Genomic DNA, 20,839 nt, shown 5'->3' with positions numbered 1-20,839 from the left:
AGTAACAGCACACTTTTCAAAACGTGTTTTTCAGCCCGAAATAAACACGTTTTTTCAGACAGCTGTATCCCTATGTAACTGCAAGGCTCAGAAGAGCCCACACACTCAGATCTTAAACCCAGTGTGCTGAAAGTGTCAAAACGTGTTTTTCAGCAGAAATAAACATGTTTCTGCAAGTTTGGTCAACCCCATGTAACTTATGGGGCAAGAACAGCTCACTTTTCAAAACGTGTTTTTCAGCCCGAAATAAACGCGTTTTTTCAGACTTCAGAATTCCTATGTAACTGCAAGGCTCAGAAGAGCCCACACACTCAGGTCATAACCCCAGTGTGCAGAAAGTGCCAAAACCTGTTTTTTAGCAGAAATAAACATGTTTCTGCAAGTTTGGTCAACCCCATGTAAGTTATGGGGCAGTAACAGCACACTTTTCAAAACGTATTTTTCAGCCCGAAAGAAACACGTTTTTTCAGACTTCACAATCTCCATGTAACTGCAAGGCTCAGAAGAGCCCACACACTCAGGTCTTAACCCCAGTGTGCTGAAAGTGTCAAAACGTGTTTTTCAGCAGAAATAAGCATATTTCTGCAAGTTTGGTCAACCCCATGTAAGTTATGGGGCAGTAACAGCTCACTTTTCAAAACGTGTTTTTCAGCTTGAAATAAACGCGTTTTTTCAGACTTCAGAATTCCAAGGTAACTGCAAGGCTCAGAAGAGCCCACACACTCAGCTCTTAACCCCAGTGTGCTGAAAGTGTCAAAATGTGTTTTTCAGCAGAAATAAACATGTTTCTGCAAGTTTGGTCAACCCCATGTAAGTTATGGGGCAGTAACAGCACACTTTTCAAAACGTGTTTTTCAGCCCGAAATAAACACGTTTTTTCAGACAGCTGTATCCCTATGTAACTGCAAGGCTCAGAAGAGCCCACACACTCAGGTCTTAACCCCAGTGTGCTGAAAGTGTCAAAACGTGTTTTTCAGCAGAAATAAACATGTTTCTGCAAGTTTGGTCAACCCCATGTAAGTTATGGGGCAGTAACAGCACACTTTTCAAATGTGTTTTTCAGCCCGAAATAAACGCGTTTTTCAGACTTCAGAATCCCAATGTAACTGCAAGGCTCAGAAGAGCCCACACACTCAGCTCTTAACCCCAGTGTGCTGAAAGTGTCACAACGTATTTTTCAGCAGAAATAAACATGTTTCGGCAAGTTTGGTGAACCCCATGTAAGTTATGGGGCAGTAACAGCACACTTTTCAAAACGTGTTTTTCAGCCCGAAATAAACGCGTTTTTTCAGACAGCTGTATCCCTATGTAACTGCAAGGCTCAGAAGAGCCCACACACTCAGGTCTTAACACCAGTGTGCTGAAAGTGTCAAAACGTGTTTTTCAGCAGAAATAAACATGTTTCTGCAAGTTTGGTCAACCCCATGTAAGTTATGGGGCAGTAACAGCACACTTTTCAAAACGTGTTTTTCAGCCCGAAATAAACACGTTTTTTTAGACAGCTGTATCCCTATATAACTGCAAGGCTCAGAAGAGCCCACACACTCAGCTCTTAACCCCAGTGTGCAGAAAGTGCCAAAACGTGTTTTTCAGCAGAAATAAACATGTTTCTGCAAGTTTGGTCAACCCCATGTAAGTTATGGGGCAGTAACAGAACACTTTTCAAAACGTGTTTTTCAGCCCGAAATAAACACGTTTTTTCAGACAGCTGTATCCCTATGTAACTGCAAGGCTCAGAAGAGCCCACACACTCAGGTCATAACCCCAGTGTGCAGAAAGTGCCAAAACGTGTTTTTTAGCAGAAATAAACATGTTTCTGCAAGTTTGGTCAACCCCATGTAAGTTATGGGGCAGTAACAGCACACTTTTCAAAACGTATTTTTCAGCCCGAAAGAAACACGTTTTTTCAGACTTCACAATCTCCATGTAACTGCAAGACTCAGAAGAGCCCACACACTCAGGTCTTAAACCCAGTGTGCTGAAAGTGTCAAAACGTGTTTTTCAGCAGAAATAAGCATATTTCTGCAAGTTTGGTCAACCCCATGTAAGTTATGGGGCAGTAACAGCACACTTTTCAAAACGTGCTTTTCAGCTTGAAATAAACGCGTTTTTTCAGACTTCAGAATTCCAATGTAACTGCAAGTCTCAGAAGAGCCCACACACTCAGCTCTTAACCCCAGTGTGCTGAAAGTGTCAAAATATGTTTTTCAGCAGAAATAAGCATGTTTCTGTAAGTTTGGTCAACCCCATGTAAGTTATGGGGCAGTAACAGCACACTTTTCAAAACGTGTTTTTCAGCCCGAAATAAACACGTTTTTTCAGACAGCTGTATCCCTATGTAACTGCAAGGCTCAGAAGAGCCCACACACTCAGCTCTTAACCCCAGTTTGCAGAAAGTGCCAAAACGTGTTTTTCAGCAGAAATAAACATGTTTCTGCAAGTTTGGTCAACCCCATGTAAGTTATGGGGCAGTAACAGCACACTTTTCAAAACGTGTTTTTCAGCCCGAAATGAACACGTTTTTTCAGACAGCTGTATCCCTATGTAACTGCAAGGCTCAGAAGAGCCCACACACTCAGCTCTTAACCCCAGTGTGCAGAAAGTGCCAAAACGTGTTTTTCAGCAGAAATAAACATGTTTCTGCAAGTTTGGTCAACCCCATGTAAGTTATGGGGCAGTAACAGCACACTTTTCAAAATGTGTTTTTCAGCCCGAAATAAATGCATTTTTTCAGACAGCTGTATCCCTATGTAACTGCAAGGCTCAGAAGAGCCCACACACTCAGGTCTTAACCCCAGTGTGCTGAAAGTGTCAAAATGTGTTTTTCATCAGAAATAAACATGTTTCTGCAAGTTGGGTCAACCCCATGTAAGTTATGGGGCAGTAACAGCACACTTTTAAAAACGTGTTTTTCAGCCCGAAATAAACGCGTTTTTCAGACTTCAGAATCCCAATGTAACTGCAAGGCTCAGAAGAGCCCACACACTCAGGTCTTAACCCCAGTGTGCTGAAAGTGTCAAAACTTGTTTTTCAGCAGAAATAAGCATATTTCTGCAAGTTTGGTCAACCCCATGTAAGTTATGGGGCAGTAACAGCTCACTTTTCAAAACGTGTTTTTCAGCTTGAAATAAACGCGTTTTTTCAGACTTCAGAATTCCAAGGTAACTGCAAGGCTCAGAAGAGCCCACACACTCAGCTCTTAACCCCAGTGTGCTGAAAGTGTCAAAATGTGTTTTTCAGCAGAAATAAACATGTTTCTGCAAGTTTGGTCAACCCCATGTAAGTTATGGGGCAGTAACAGCACACTTTTCAAAACGTGTTTTTCAGCCCGAAATAAACACGTTTTTTCAGACAGCTTTATCCCTATGTAACTGCAAGGCTCAGAAGAGCCCACACACTCAGGTCTTAACCCCAGTGTGCTGAAAGTGTCAAAACGTGTTTTTCAGCAGAAATAAACATGTTTCTGCAAGTTTGGTCAACCCCATGTAAGTTATGGGGCAGTAACAGCACACTTTTCAAATGTGTTTTTCAGCCCGAAATAAACACGTTTTTTCAGACAGCAGTATCCCTATGTAACTACAAGGCTCAGAAGAGCCCACACACTCAGCTCTTAACCCCAGTGTGCTGAAAATGTCAGAATGTGTTTTTCAGCAGAAATAAACATGTTTCTGCAAGTTTGGTCAACCCCATGTAAGTTATGGGGCAGTAACAACACACTTTTCAAAACGTGTTTTTCAGCCCGAAATAAACACGTTTTTTCAGACAGCTGTATCCCTATGTAACTGCAAGGCTCAGAAGAGCCCACACACTCAGGTCATAACCCCAGTGTGCAGAAAGTGCCAAAACGTGTTTTTTAGCAGAAATAAACATGTTTCTGCAAGTTTGGTCAACCCCATGTAAGTTATGGGGCAGTAACAGCACACTTTTCAAAACGTATTTTTCAGCCAGAAAGAATCACGTTTTTTCAGACTTCACAATCTCCATGTAACTGCAAGGCTCAGAAGAGCCCACACACTCAGGTCTTAACCCCAGTGTGCTGAAAGTGTCAAAACGTGTTTTTCAGCAGAAATAAGCATATTTCTGCAAGTTTGGTCAACCCCATGTAAGTTATGGGGCAGTAACAGCTCATTTTTCAAAACGTGCTTTTCAGCTTGAAATAAACGCGTTTTTTCAGACTTCAGAATTCCAATGTAACTGCAAGGCTCAGAAGAGCCCACACACTCAGCTCTTAACCCCAGTGTGCTGAAAGTGTCAAAATGTGTTTTTCAGCAGAAATAAACATGTTTCTGTAAGTTTGGTCAACCCCATGTAAGTTATGGGGCAGTAACAGCACACTTTTCAAAACGTGTTTTTCAGCCCGAAATAAACACGTTTTTTCAGACAGCTGTATCCCTATGTAACTGCAAGGCTCAGAAGAGCCCACACACTCAGCTCTTAACCCCAGTTTGCAGAAAGTGCCAAAACGTGTTTTTCAGCAGAAATAAACATGTTTCTGCAAGTTTGGTCAACCCCATGTAAGTTATGGGGCAGTAACAGCACACTTTTCAAAACGTGTTTTTCAGCCCGAAATAAACACGTTTTTTCAGACAGCTGTATCCCTATGTAACTGCAAGGCTCAGAAGAGCCCACACACTCAGCTCTTAACCCCAGTGTGCAGAAAGTGCCAAAACGTGTTTTTCAGCAGAAATAAACATGTTTCTGCAAGTTTGGTCAACCCCATGTAAGTTATGGGGCAGTAACAGCACACTTTTCAAAACGTGTTTTTCAGCCCGAAATAAATGCATTTTTTCAGACAGCTGTAACCCTATGTAACTGCAAGGCTCAGAAGAGCCCACACACTCAGGTCTTAACCCCAGTGTGCTGAAAGTGTCAAAATGTGTTTTTCAGCAGAAATAAACATGTTTCTGCAAGTTTGGTCAACCCCATGTAAGTTATGGGGCAGTAACAGCACACTTTTAAAAACGTGTTTTTCAGCCCGAAATAAACGCGTTTTTCAGACTTCAGAATCCCAATGTAACTGCAAGGCTCAGAAGAGCCCACACACTCAGCTCTTAACCCCAGTGTGCTGAAAGTGTCAGAACGTATTTTTCAGCAGAAATAAACATGTTTCGGCAAGTTTGGTGAACCCCATGTAAGTTATGGGGCAGTAACAGCACACTTTTCAAAACGTGTTTTTCAGCCCGAAATAAACGCGTTTTTTCAGACAGCTGTATCCCTATGTAACTGCAAGGCTCAGAAGAGCCCACACACTCAGGTCTTAACACCAGTGTGCTGAAAGTGTCAGAACGTGTTTTTCAGCAGAAATAAACATGTTTCTGCAAGTTTGGTCAACCCCATGTAAGTTATGGGGCAGTAACAGCACACTTTTCAAAAAGTGTTTTTCAGCCCGAAATAAACGCGTTTTTTCAGACAGCTGTATCCTTATCTAACTGCAAGGCTCAGAAGAGCCCACACACTCAGCTCTTAACCCCAGTGAGCAGAAAGTGCCAAAACGTGTTTTTCAGCAGAAATAAACATGTTTCTGCAAGTTTGGTCAACCCCATGTAAGTTATGGGGCAGTAACAGCACACTTTTCAAATGTGTTTTTCAGCCCGAAATAAACACGTTTTTTCAGACAGCTGTATCCCTATGTAACTGCAAGGCTCAGAAGAGCCCACACACTCAGGTCTTAACCCCAGTGTGCTGAAAGTGTCAAAACGTGTTTTTCAGCAGAAATAAACATGTTTCTGCAAGTTTGGTCAACCCCATGTAACTTATGGGGCAAGAACAGCTCACTTTTCAAAACGTGTTTTTCAGCCCGAAATAAACGCGTTTTTTCAGACTTCAGAATTCCAATGTAACTGCAAGGCTCAGAAGAGCCCACACACTCAGCTCTTAACCCCAGTGTGCTGAAAGTGTCAAAATGTGTTTTTCAGCAGAAATAAACATGTTTCTGTAAGTTTGGTCAACCCCATGTAAGTTATGGGGCAGTAACAGCACACTTTTCAAAACGTGTTTTTCAGCCCGAAATAAACACGTTTTTTCAGACAGCTGTATCCCTATGTAACTGCAAGGCTCAGAAGAGCCCACACACTCAGCTCTTAACCCCAGTTTGCAGAAAGTGCCAAAACGTGTTTTTCAGCAGAAATAAACATGTTTCTGCAAGTTTGGTCAACCCCATGTAAGTTATGGGGCAGTAACAGCACACTTTTCAAAACGTGTTTTTCAGCCCGAAATAAATGCATTTTTTCAGACAGCTGTAACCCTATGTAACTGCAAGGCTCAGAAGAGCCCACACACTCAGGTCTTAACCCCAGTGTGCTGAAAGTGTCAAAATGTGTTTTTCAGCAGAAATAAACATGTTTCTGCAAGTTTGGTCAACCCCATGTAAGTTATGGGGCAGTAACAGCACACTTTTAAAAACGTGTTTTTCAGCCCGAAATAAACGCGTTTTTCAGACTTCAGAATCCCAATGTAACTGCAAGGCTCAGAAGAGCCCACACACTCAGCTCTTAACCCCAGTGTGCTGAAAGTGTCAGAACGTATTTTTCAGCAGAAATAAACATGTTTCGGCAAGTTTGGTGAACCCCATGTAAGTTATGGGGCAGTAACAGCACACTTTTCAAAACGTGTTTTTCAGCCCGAAATAAACGCGTTTTTTCAGACAGCTGTATCCCTATGTAACTGCAAGGCTCAGAAGAGCCCACACACTCAGGTCTTAACACCAGTGTGCTGAAAGTGTCAGAACGTGTTTTTCAGCAGAAATAAACATGTTTCTGCAAGTTTGGTCAACCCCATGTAAGTTATGGGGCAGTAACAGCACACTTTTCAAAAAGTTTTTTTCAGCCCGAAATAAACGCGTTTTTTCAGACAGCTGTATCCTTATCTAACTGCAAGGCTCAGAAGAGCCCACACACTCAGCTCTTAACCCCAGTGAGCAGAAAGTGCCAAAACGTGTTTTTCAGCAGAAATAAACATGTTTCTGCAAGTTTGGTCAACCCCATGTAAGTTATGGGGCAGTAACAGCACACTTTTCAAAACGTGTTTTTCAGCCCGAAATAAATGCATTTTTTCAGACAGCTGTAACCCTATGTAACTGCAAGGCTCAGAAGAGCCCACACACTCAGGTCTTAACCCCAGTGTGCTGAAAGTGTCAAAATGTGTTTTTCAGCAGAAATAAACATGTTTCTGCAAGTTTGGTCAACCCCATGTAAGTTATGGGGCAGTAACAGCACACTTTTAAAAACGTGTTTTTCAGCCCGAAATAAACGCGTTTTTCAGACTTCAGAATCCCAATGTAACTGCAAGGCTCAGAAGAGCCCACACACTCAGCTCTTAACCCCAGTGTGCTGAAAGTGTCAGAACGTATTTTTCAGCAGAAATAAACATGTTTCGGCAAGTTTGGTGAACCCCATGTAAGTTATGGGGCAGTAACAGCACACTTTTCAAAACGTGTTTTTCAGCCCGAAATAAACGCGTTTTTTCAGACAGCTGTATCCCTATGTAACTGCAAGGCTCAGAAGAGCCCACACACTCAGGTCTTAACACCAGTGTGCTGAAAGTGTCAGAACGTGTTTTTCAGCAGAAATAAACATGTTTCTGCAAGTTTGGTCAACCCCATGTAAGTTATGGGGCAGTAACAGCACACTTTTCAAAAAGTTTTTTTCAGCCCGAAATAAACGCGTTTTTTCAGACAGCTGTATCCTTATCTAACTGCAAGGCTCAGAAGAGCCCACACACTCAGCTCTTAACCCCAGTGAGCAGAAAGTGCCAAAACGTGTTTTTCAGCAGAAATAAACATGTTTCTGCAAGTTTGGTCAACCCCATGTAAGTTATGGGGCAGTAACAGCACACTTTTCAAATGTGTTTTTCAGCCCGAAATAAACACGTTTTTTCAGACAGCTGTATCCCTATGTAACTGCAAGGCTCAGAAGAGCCCACACACTCAGGTCTTAACCCCAGTGTGCTGAAAGTGTCAAAACGTGTTTTTCAGCAGAAATAAACATGTTTCTGCAAGTTTGGTCAACCCCATGTAACTTATGGGGCAAGAACAGCTCACTTTTCAAAACGTGTTTTTCAGCCCGAAATAAACGCGTTTTTTCAGTCTTCAGAATTCCAATGTAACTGCAAGGCTCAGAAGAGCCCACACACTCAGCTCTTAACCCCAGTGTGCTGAAAGTGTCAGAATGTGTTTTTCAGCAGAAATAAACATGTTTCTGCAAGTTTGGTCAACCCCATGTAAGTTATGGGGCAGTAACAGCACACTTTTCAAAACGTGTTTTTCAGCCCGAAATAAACACGTTTTTTTAGACAGCTGTATCCCTATGTAACTGCAAGGCTCAGAAGAGCCCACACACTCAGCTCTTAACCCCAGTGTGCAGAAAGTGCCAAAACGTGTTTTTCAGCAGAAATAAACATGTTTCTGCAAGTTTGGTCAACCCCATGTAAGTTATGGGGCAGTAACAGCACACTTTTCAAAACGTGTTTTTCAGCCCGAAATAAATGCGTTTTTTCAGACAGCTGTATCCCTATGTAACTGCAAGGCTCAGAAGATTCCACACACTCAGCTCTTAACCCCAGTGTGCTGAAAGTGTCAAAATGTGTTTTTCAGCAGAAATAAACATGTTTCTGCAAGTTTGGTCAACCCCATGTAAGTTATGGGGCAGTAACAGCACACTTTTCAAAACGTGTTTTTCAGCCCGAAATAAACACGTTTTTTCAGACAGCTGTATCCCTATGTAACTGCAAGGCTCAGAAGAGCCCACACACTCAGCTCTTAACCCCAGTGTGCAGAAAGTGCCAAAACGTGTTTTTCAGCAGAAATAAACATGTTTCTGCAAGTTTGGTCAACCCCATGTAAGTTATGGGGCAGTAACAGCACACTTTTCAAATGTGTTTTTCAGCCCGAAATAAACACGTTTTTTCAGACAGCTGTATCCCTATGTAACTGCAAGGCTCAGAAGAGCCCACACACTCAGGTCTTAACCCCAGTGTGCTGAAAGTGTCAAAACGTGTTTTTCAGCAGAAATAAACATGTTTCTGCAAGTTTGGTCAACCCCATGTAACTTATGGGGCAGTAACAGCACACTTTTCAAAACGTGTTTTTCAGCCCGAAATAAACACGTCTTTTCAGACAGCTGTATCCCTATGTAACTGCAAGGCTCAGAAGAGCCCACACACTCAGGTCATAACCCCAGTGTGCAGAAAGTGCCAAAACGTGTTTTTTAGCAGAAATAAACATGTTTCTGCAAGTTTGGTCAACCCCATGTAAGTTATGGGGCAGTAACAGCACACTTTTAAAAACGTGTTTTTCAGCCCGAAATAAACGCGTTTTTTCAGACTTCACAATCTCCATGTAACTGCAAGGCTCAGAAGAGCCCACACACTCAGGTCATAACCCCAGTGTGCAGAAAGTGCCAAAACGTGTTTTTCAGCAGAAATAAGCATATTTCTGCAAGTTTGGTCAACCCCATGTAAGTTATGGGGCAGTAACAGCTCACTTTTCAAAACGTGCTTTTCAGCTTGAAATAAACGCGTTTTTTCAGACTTCAGAATTCCAAGGTAACTGCAAGGCTCAGAAGAGCCCACACATTCAGCTCTTAACCCCAGTGTGCTGAAAGTGTCAAAATGTGTTTTTCAGCAGAAATAAACATGTTTCTGCAAGTTTGGTCAACCCCATGTAAGTTATGGGACAGTAACAGCACACTTTTCAAAACGTGTTTTTCAGCCCGAAATAAACATGTTTTTTCAGACAGCTGTATCCCTATGTAACTGCAAGGCTCAGAAGAGCCCGCACACTCAGCTTTTAACCCCAGTGAGCAGAAAGTGCCAAAACGTGTTTTTCAGCAGAAATAAACATGTTTCTGCAAGTTTGGTCAACCCCATGTAAGTTATGGGGCAGTAACAGCACACTTTTCAAAACGTGTTTTTCAGCCCGAAATAAATGCATTTTTTCAGACAGCTGTATCGCTATGTAAATGCAAGGCTCAGAAGAGCCCACACACTCAGCTCTTAACCCCAGTGTGCTGAAAGTGTCAGAACGTATTTTTCAGCAGAAATAAACATGTTTCTGCAAGTTTGGTCAACCCCATGTAAGTTATGGGGCAGTAACAGCACACTTTTCAAAACGTGTTTTTCAGCCCGAAATAAACACGTTTTTTCAGACAGCTGTATCCCTATGTAACTGCAAGGCTCAGAAGAGCCCACACACTCAGCTCTTAACCCCAGTGTGCAGAAAGTGCCAAAACGTGTTTTTCAGCAGAAATAAACATGTTTCTGCAAGTTTGGTCAACCCCATGTAAGTTATGGGGCAGTAACAGCACACTTTTCAAAACGTGTTTTTCAGCCCGAAATAAATGCGTTTTTTCAGACAGCTGTATCCCTATGTAACTGCAAGGCTCAGAAGAGCCCACACACTCAGCTCTTAACCCCAGTGTGCTGAAAGTGTCAAAATGTGTTTTTCAGCAGAAATAAACATGTTTCTGCAAGTTTGGTCAACCCCATGTAAGTTATGGGGCAGTAACAGCACACTTTTCAAAACGTGTTTTTCAGCCCGAAATAAACACGTTTTTTCAGACAGCTGTATCCCTATGTAACTGCAAGGCTCAGAAGAGCCCACACACTCAGCTCTTAACCCCAGTGTGCAGAAAGTGCCAAAACGTGTTTTTCAGCAGAAATAAACATGTTTCTGCAAGTTTGGTCAACCCCATGTAAGTTATGGGGCAGTAACAGCACACTTTTCAAAACGTGTTTTTCAGCCCGAAATAAACGCGTTTTTTCAGACAGCTGTATCCCTATGTAACTGCAAGTCTCAGAGGAGCGTACACACTCAGGTCTAAACCCCAGTGTGATGAAAGTGTCAAATCGTGTTTTTCAGCAGAAATAAACATGTTTCTGAAAGTTTGGTCAACCCCATGTAAGTTACGGGGCAGTAACAGCACACTTTTCAAAACGTGTTTTTCAGCCCGAAATAAACGCGTTTTTTCAGACAGCTGTATCCCTATGTAACTGCAAGGCTCAGTAGAGCCCACACACTCAGCTCTTAACCCCAGTGTGCTGAAAGTGTCAAAACGTGTTTTTCAGCAGAAATAAACATGTTTCTGCAAGTTTGGTCAACCCCATGTAAGTTATGGGGCAGTAACAGCACACTTTTCAAAACGTGTTTTTCAGCCCGAAATAAACGCGTTTTTTCAGATTTCAGAATTCCAATGTAACTGCAAGGCTCAGAAGAGCCCACACACTCAGCTCTTAACCCCAGTGTGCTGAAAGTGTCAGAACGTATTTTTCAGCAGAAATAAACATGTTTCGGCAAGTTTGGTCAACCCCATGTAAGTTATGGGGCAGTAACAGCACACTTTTCAAAACGTATTTTTCAGCCCGAAATAAACACGTTTTTTCAGACAGCTGTATCCCTATGTAACTGCAAGGCTCAGAAGAGCCCACACACTCAGGTCTTAACCCCAGTGTGATGAAAGTGTCAAATCGTGTTTTTCAGCAGAAATAAACATGTTTCTGAAAGTTTGGTCAACCCCATGTAAGTTACGGGGCAGTAACAGCACACTTTTCAAAACGTGTTTATCAGCCCGAAATAAACGCGTTTTTTCAGACAGCTGTATCCCTATGTAACTGCAAGTCTCAGAAGAGCCCACACACTCAGCTCTTAACCCCAGTGTGCTGAAAGTGTCAAAATGTGTTTTTCAGCAGAAATAAACATGTTTCTGCAAGTTTGGTCAACCCCATGTAAGTTATGGGGCAGTAACAGCACACTTTTCAAAACGTGTTTTTCAGTCCGAAATAAACGTGTTTTTTCAGACAGCTGTATCCCAATGTGACTGCAAGGCTCAGAAGAGCCCACACACTCAGCTCTTAACCCCAGTGTGCTGAAAGTGTCAAAATGTGTTTTTCAGCAGAAATAAACATGTTTCTGCAAGTTTGGTCAACCCCATGTAAGTTATGGGGCAGTAACAGCACACTTTTCAAAACGTGTTTTTCAGCCCGAAATAAACACGTTTTTTCAGACAGCTTTATCCCTATGTAACTGCAAGGCTCAGAAGAGCCCACACACTCAGCTCTTAAACCCCGTGTGCTGAAAGTGTCAAAACGTGTTTTTCAGTAGTTTTTTGGATTGAGGAAAAAATTCATCTTTCATCAGATGAAAAGTGTGAAGAATACCTGTTCTAATGGGTAAACTCTCTTCATTTTGTCATTTAAAGTGCAGCTAAAAGTGCAAAAGCGGGCACAATTCTATGGTTCTTGTAACCCTAACCCTAGCCAGGCATTAAAAGCATGCAGATTTAACTACCATTTAACAGCATTTTTCAGCTTCATGAAAATCTGCCTGAACAAGACAGATTATTAAAGAAGATACATTTCCTAGAGGTTTTAGAAACCGTTTTGATAGTTTGAGACTGATTTTTTTTGGTTTGAGGAAAAAATTCATCTTTGATGTTTGGAGGACTTCTGAGACACCCTGCCGGAATGAACATTTGAAACCCTAGCTAGGGTTAGGGTTAGCATTCCCACAACAGGTAGAAGTTTTTTACTGTCAGTGCTGCATTCCGGGCCCCCAGTTATCTTTCGGATGAGTGATAATTTGCTCCTATCTGCACTTTTAGTTTTTGGACAGTTTTGGTCACTTTTTTGTATATTGCCCAATCCATTGATTTTATCCAAAACTGAGCCAGATGAAAAGTGTGAAGAATACCTGTACTAATGGGTAAACTCTCTTCATTTTGTCATTTAAAGTGCAGCTAAAAGTGCAACAGCGGGCACAATTCTATGGTTCTTGTAACCCTAACCCTAGCCAGGCATTAAAAGCATGCAGATTTAACTACCATTTAACAGCATTTTTCAGCTTCATGAAAATTTGCCTGAACAAGACAGATTATTAAAGAAGATACATTTCCTAGAGGTTTTAGAAACAGTTTTGTTAGTTTGAGACTGATTTCTTGGAGTTTGAGGAAAAAATTCAACTTTGATGTTTGGAGGGCTTCTGAGACACCCTGCCGGAATGTATATTTGAAACCCTTTCTAGGGTTAGGGTTAGCATTCCCACAACAGGTAGAAGTTTTTTACTGTCAGTGCTGCATTCCGGGCCCTCAGTTATCTTTAGGATGAGTGATAATTTGGTCCTATCTGCACTTTTAGGTTTCGGACAGTTTTGGTCACCTTTTTGTATATTGCCCTATCCAGTGATTTTATCCAAAACTGAGCCAGATGAAAAGTATGAAGAATATATGTTCTAATGGGTAAACTCTCTTGATTTTGTCCTTTAAAGTGCAGCTAAAAGTGCAACAGCGGGCAATATCCTATGGTTCTTGTAACCCTAACCCTAGCCAGACATTAAAAGCATGCCGATTTAACTACCATTTAACAGCATTTTTCAGCTTCATGACAATTTGCCTAAACCAGACAGAATATTAAAGAAGATACATTTCCTATAGGTTTTAGAAACCGTTTTGATAGTTTGAGACTGATTTTTTTTGGTTTGAGGAAAAAATTAATCTTTGATGTTTGGAGGGCTTCTGAGACACCCTGCCGGAATGTACATTTGAAACCCTAGCTAGGGTTAGGGTTAGCATTCCCAAAACAGGTAGAAGTTTTTTACTGTCAGTGCTGCATTCCGGGCCCCCAGTTATCTTTAGGATGAGTGATAATTTTCTCCTATCTGCACTTTTAGTTTTCGGACAGTTTTGGACACCTTTTTGTATATTGCCCTATCCAGTGATTTTATCAAAAACTGAGGCAGATGAAAAGTATGAAGAATACCTGTTCTAATGGGTAAACTCTCTTGATCTTGTCATTTAAAGTGCAGCTAAAACTGCAACAGAGCGCAAAATCCTATGGTTCTTGTAACCCTAACCCTAGCCAGGCATTAAAAGCATGCCGATTTAACTACCATTTAACAGCATTTTGCAGCTTCATGAAAATTTGCCTAAACCAGACAGATTATTAAAGAAGATACATTTCCTAGAGGTTTTAGAAACAGGTTTCATAGGTTGAGACTGATTTCTTGAAGTTTGAGGAAAAAATTCATCTTTGATGTTTGGAGGGCTTCTGAGACACCCTGCCGGAATGTACATTTAAAACCCTAGCTAGGGTTAGGGTTAGCATTCCCACAACAGGTAGAAGTTTTTTACTGTCAGTGCTGCATTCCGGGCCCCCAGTTATCTTTAGGATGAGTGATAATTTGCTCCTATCTGCACTTTTAGTTTTTGGACAGTTTTGGTCACTTTTTTGTATATTGCCCAATGCATTGATTTTATCCAAAACTGAGCCAGATGAAAATTGTGAAGAATACCTGTTCTAATGGGTAAACTCTCTTCATTTTGTCATTTAAAGTGCAGCTAAAAGTGCAACAGTGGGCAAACCTCTATGGTTCTTGTAACCCTAACCCAAGCCAGACATTAAAAGCATGCCGATTTAACTACCATTTAACAGCATTTTTCAGCTTCATGAAAATTTGCCTGAACAAGACAGATTATTAAAGAAGATACATTTCCTAGAGGTTTTAGAAACCGTTTTGTTAGTTTGAGACTGATTTTTTGGAGTTTGAGGAAAAAATTCAACTTTGATGTTTGGAGGGCTTCTGAGACACCCTGCCGGAATGCACATTTGAAACCATAGCTAGGGTTAGGTTTAGCATTCCCACAACAGGTAGAAGTTTTTTACTGTCAGTGCTGCATTCCGGGTCCCCAGTTATCTTTAGGATGAGTGATAATTTGCTCCTATCTGCACTTTTAGGTTTCGGACAGTTTTGGTCACCTTTTTGTATATTGCCCTATGCAGTGATTTTATCCAAAACTGAGCCATATGAAAATTGTGAAGAATACCTGTTCTAATGGGTAAACTCTCTTCATTTTGTCATTTAAAGTGCAGCTAAAAGTGCAACAGCGGGCACAATTCTATGGTTCTTGTAACCCTAACCCTAGCCAGGCATTAAAAGCGTGCCGATTTAACTACCATTTAACAGCATTTTTCAGCTTCATGAAAATTTGCCTGAACAAGACAGATTATTAAAGAAGATACATTTCCTAGAGATTTTAAAAACCATTTTGATAGTTTGAGACTGATTTTTTTTGGTTTGAGGAAAAAATTCAACTTTGATGTTTGGAGGGCTTCTGAGACACCCTGCCGGAATGTACGTTTGAAACCAAAGCTAGGGTTAGGGTTAGCATTTCCACAACAGGTAGAAGTTTTTTCTAACAGTGCTGCATTCCGGGTCCCCAGTTATCTTTAGGATGAGTGATAATTTCCTCCTATCTGCACTTTTAGGTTTCGGACAGTTTTGGTCACCTTTTTGTATATTGCCCTATGCAGTGATTTTATCCAAAACTGAGCCATATGAAAATTGTGAAGAATACCTGTTCTAATGGGTAAACTCTCTTCATTTTGTCATTTAAAGTGCAGCTAAAAGTGCAACAGCGGGCAAAATTCTATGGTTCTTGTAACTCTAACCCAAGCCAGACATTAAAACCATGCCGATTTAACTACCATTTAAGAGCATTTTTCAGCTTCATGAAAATTTGCCTGAACAAGACAGATTATTAAAGAAGATACATTTCCTAGAGGTTTTAGAAACCGTTTTGTTAGTTTGAGACTGATTTTTTGGAGTTTGAGGAAAAAATTCAACTTTGATGTTTGGAGAGCTTCTGAGACACCCTGCCGGAATGTACATTTGAAACCCTAGCTAGGGTTAGGGTTAGCATTCCCACAACAGGTAGAAGTTTTTTACTGTCAGTGCTGCATTCCGGGTCCCCAGTTATCTTTAGGATGAGTGATAATTTGCTCCTATCTGCACTTTTAGGTTTCGGACAGTTTTGGTCACCTTTTTGTATATTGCCCTATGCAGTGATTTTATCCAAAAATGAGCCATATGAAAATTGTGAAGAATACCTGTTCTAATGGGTAAACTCTCTTCATTTTGTCATTTAAAGTGCAGCTAAAAGTGCAACAGCGGGCACAATTCTATGGTTCTTGTAACCCTAACCCTAGCCAGGCATTAAAAGCATGCCGATTTAACTACCATTTAGCAGCATTTTTCAGCTTCATGAAAATTTGCCTAAACCAGACAGAATATTAAAGAAGATACATTTCCTAGAGGTTTTAGAAACCGTTTTGATAAGTTGAGACTGATTTTTTTTGGTTTGAGGAAAAAATTCATCTTTGATGTTTGGAGGGCGTCTGAGACACCCTGCCGGAATGTACATTTGAAACCCTAGCTAGGGTTAGGGTTAGCATTCCCACAACAGGTAGAAGTTTTTTACTGTCAGTGCTGCATTCCAGGTCCCCAGTTATCTTTAGGATGAGTGATAATTTGCTCCTATCTGCACTTTTAGGTTTCGAACAGTTTTGGTCACCTTTTTGTATATTGCCCTATGCAGTGATTTTATCCAAAACTGAGCCATATGAAAATTGTGAAGAATACCTGTTCTAATGGGTAAACTCTCTTCATTTTGTCATTTAAAGTGCAGCTAAAAGTGCAACATCGGGCACAATTCTATGGTTCTTGTAACCCTAACCCAAGCCAGACATTAAAAGCATGCCGATTTAACTACCATTTAACAGCATTTTTCAGCTTCATGAAAATTTGCCTGAACAAGACAGATTATTAAAGAAGATACATTTCCTAGAGGTTTTAGAAACCGTTTTGATAGTTTGAGACTGATTTTTTTTGGTTTGAGGAAAAAATTCATCTTTGATGTTTGGAGGGCTTCTGAGACACCCTGCCGGAATGTACATTTGAAACCCTAGCTAGGGTTAGGGTTAGCATTCCCACAACAGGTAGAAGTTTTTTACTGTCAGTGCTGCATTCCGGGCCCCCAGTTATCTTTAGGATGAGTGATAATTTTCTCCTATCTGCACTTTTAGTTTTCGGACAGTTTTGGACACCTTTTTGTATATTGCCCTATCCAGTGATTTTATCAAAAACTGAGGCAGATGAAAAGTATGAAGAATACCTGTTCTAATGGGTAAACTCTCTTGATCTTGTCATTTAAAGTGCAGCTAAAACTGCAACAGAGCGCAAAATCCTATGGTTCTTGTAACCCTAACCCTAGCCAGGCATTAAAAGCATGCCGATTTAACTACCATTTAACAGCATTTTGCAGCTTCATGAAAATTTGCCTAAACCAGACAGATTATTAAAGAAGATACATTTCCTAGAGGTTTTAGAAACAGGTTTCATAGGTTGAGACTGATTTCTTGAAGTTTGAGGAAAAAATTCATCTTTGATGTTTGGAGGGCTTCTGAGACACCCTGCCGGAATGTACATTTAAAACCCTAGCTAGGGTTAGGGTTAGCATTCCCACAACAGGTAGAAGTTTTTTACTGTCAGTGCTGCATTCCGGGCCCCCAGTTATCTTTAGGATGAGTGATAATTTGCTCCTATCTGCACTTTTAGTTTTTGGACAGTTTTGGTCACTTTTTTGTATATTGCCCAATGCATTGATTTTATCCAAAACTGAGCCAGATGAAAATTGTGAAGAATACCTGTTCTAATGGGTAAACTCTCTTCATTTTGTCATTTAAAGTGCAGCTAAAAGTGCAACAGTGGGCAAACCTCTATGGTTCTTGTAACCCTAACCCAAGCCAGACATTAAAAGCATGCCGATTTAACTACCATTTAACAGCATTTTTCAGCTTCATGAAAATTTGCCTGAACAAGACAGATTATTAAAGAAGATACATTTCCTAGAGGTTTTAGAAACCGTTTTGTTAGTTTGAGACTGATTTTTTGGAGTTTGAGGAAAAAATTCAACTTTGATGTTTGGAGGGCTTCTGAGACACCCTGCCGGAATGCACATTTGAAACCATAGCTAGGGTTAGGTTTAGCATTCCCACAACAGGTAGAAGTTTTTTACTGTCAGTGCTGCATTCCGGGTCCCCAGTTATCTTTAGGATGAGTGATAATTTGCTCCTATCTGCACTTTTAGGTTTCGGACAGTTTTGGTCACCTTTTTGTATATTGCCCTATGCAGTGATTTTATCCAAAACTGAGCCATATGAAAATTGTGAAGAATACCTGTTCTAATGGGTAAACTCTCTTCATTTTGTCATTTAAAGTGCAGCTAAAAGTGCAACAGCGGGCACAATTCTATGGTTCTTGTAACCCTAACCCTAGCCAGGCATTAAAAGCGTGCCGATTTAACTACCATTTAACAGCATTTTTCAGCTTCATGAAAATTTGCCTGAACAAGACAGATTATTAAAGAAGATACATTTCCTAGAGATTTTAAAAACCATTTTGATAGTTTGAGACTGATTTTTTTTGGTTTGAGGAAAAAATTCAACTTTGATGTTTGGAGGGCTTCTGAGACACCCTGCCGGAATGTACGTTTGAAACCAAAGCTAGGGTTAGGGTTAGCATTTCCACAACAGGTAGAAGTTTTTTCTAACAGTGCTGCATTCCGGGTCCCCAGTTATCTTTAGGATGAGTGATAATTTCCTCCTATCTGCACTTTTAGGTTTCGGACAGTTTTGGTCACCTTTTTGTATATTGCCCTATGCAGTGATTTTATCCAAAACTGAGCCATATGAAAATTGTGAAGAATACCTGTTCTAATGGGTAAACTCTCTTCATTTTGTCATTTAAAGTGCAGCTAAAAGTGCAACAGCGGGCAAAATTCTATGGTTCTTGTAACTCTAACCCAAGCCAGACATTAAAACCATGCCGATTTAACTACCATTTAAGAGCATTTTTCAGCTTCATGAAAATTTGCCTGAACAAGACAGATTATTAAAGAAGATACATTTCCTAGAGGTTTTAGAAACCGTTTTGTTAGTTTGAGACTGATTTTTTGGAGTTTGAGGAAAAAATTCAACTTTGATGTTTGGAGAGCTTCTGAGACACCCTGCCGGAATGTACATTTGAAACCCTAGCTAGGGTTAGGGTTAGCATTCCCACAACAGGTAGAAGTTTTTTACTGTCAGTGCTGCATTCCGGGTCCCCAGTTATCTTTAGGATGAGTGATAATTTGCTCCTATCTGCACTTTTAGGTTTCGGACAGTTTTGGTCACCTTTTTGTATATTGCCCTATGCAGTGATTTTATCCAAAAATGAGCCATATGAAAATTGTGAAGAATACCTGTTCTAATGGGTAAACTCTCTTCATTTTGTCATTTAAAGTGCAGCTAAAAGTGCAACAGCGGGCACAATTCTATGGTTCTTGTAACCCTAACCCTAGCCAGGCATTAAAAGCATGCCGATTTAACTACCATTTAGCAGCATTTTTCAGCTTCATGAAAATTTGCCTAAACCAGACAGAATATTAAAGAAGATACATTTCCTAGAGGTTTTAGAAACCGTTTTGATAAGTTGAGACTGATTTTTTTTGGTTTGAGGAAAAAATTCATCTTTGATGTTTGGAGGGCGTCTGAGACACCCTGCCGGAATGTACATTTGAAACCCTAGCTAGGGTTAGGGTTAGCATTCCCACAACAGGTAGAAGTTTTTTACTGTCAGTGCTGCATTCCAGGTCCCCAGTTATCTTTAGGATGAGTGATAATTTGCTCCTATCTGCACTTTTAGGTTTCGAACAGTTTTGGTCACCTTTTTGTATATTGCCCTATGCAGTGATTTTATCCAAAACTGAGCCATATGAAAATTGTGAAGAATACCTGTTCTAATGGGTAAACTCTCTTCATTTTGTCATTTAAAGTGCAGCTAAAAGTGCAACATCGGGCACAATTCTATGGTTCTTGTAACCCTAACCCAAGCCAGACATTAAAAGCATGCCGATTTAACTACCATTTAACAGCATTTTTCAGCTTCATGAAAATTTGCCTGAACAAGACAGATTATTAAAGAAGATACATTTCCTAGAGGTTTTAGAAACCGTTTTGATAGTTTGAGACTGATTTTTTTTGGTTTGAGGAAAAAATTCATCTTTGATGTTTGGAGGGCTTCTGAGACACCCTGCCGGAATGTACATTTGAAACCCTAGCTAGGGTTAGGGTTAGCATTCCCACAACAGGTAGAAGTTTTTTACTGTCAGTGCTGCATTCCGGGCCCCCAGTTATCTTTAGGATGAGTGATAATTTTCTCCTATCTGCACTTTTAGTTTTCGGACAGTTTTGGACACCTTTTTGTATATTGCCCTATCCAGTGATTTTATCAAAAACTGAGGCAGATGAAAAGTATGAAGAATACCTGTTCTAATGGGTAAACTCTCTTGATCTTGTCATTTAAAGTGCAGCTAAAACTGCAACAGAGCGCAAAATCCTATGGTTCTTGTAACCCTAACCCTAGCCAGGCATTAAAAGCATGCCGATTTAACTACCATTTAACAGCATTTTGCAGCTTCATGAAAATTTGCCTAAACCAGACAGATTATTAAAGAAGATACATTTCCTAGAGGTTTTAGAAACAGGTTTCATAGGTTGAGACTGATTTCTTGAAGTTTGAGGAAAAAATTCATCTTTGATGTTTGGAGGGCTTCTGAGACACCCTGCCGGAATGTACATTTAAAACCCTAGCTAGGGTTAGGGTTAGCATTCCCACAACAGGTAGAAGTTTTTTACTGTCAGTGCTGCATTCCGGGCCCCCAGTTATCTTTAGGATGAGTGATAATTTGCTCCTATCTGCACTTTTAGTTTTTGGACAGTTTTGGTCACTTTTTTGTATATTGCCCAATGCATTGATTTTATCCAAAACTGAGCCAGATGAAAATTGTGAAGAATACCTGTTCTAATGGGTAAACTCTCTTCATTTTGTCATTTAAAGTGCAGCTAAAAGTGCAACAGTGGGCAAACCTCTATGGTTCTTGTAACCCTAACCCAAGCCAGACATTAAAAGCATGCCGATTTAACTACCATTTAACAGCATTTTTCAGCTTCATGAAAATTTGCCTGAACAAGACAG

The sequence above is a fragment of the Lepisosteus oculatus genome, unplaced genomic scaffold, assembly GCF_040954835.1.
Source record: "Lepisosteus oculatus isolate fLepOcu1 unplaced genomic scaffold, fLepOcu1.hap2 HAP2_SCAFFOLD_53, whole genome shotgun sequence".
NCBI lineage: Eukaryota > Metazoa > Chordata > Actinopteri > Semionotiformes > Lepisosteidae > Lepisosteus > Lepisosteus oculatus.
This window is presented reverse-complemented; position numbering follows the sequence as displayed.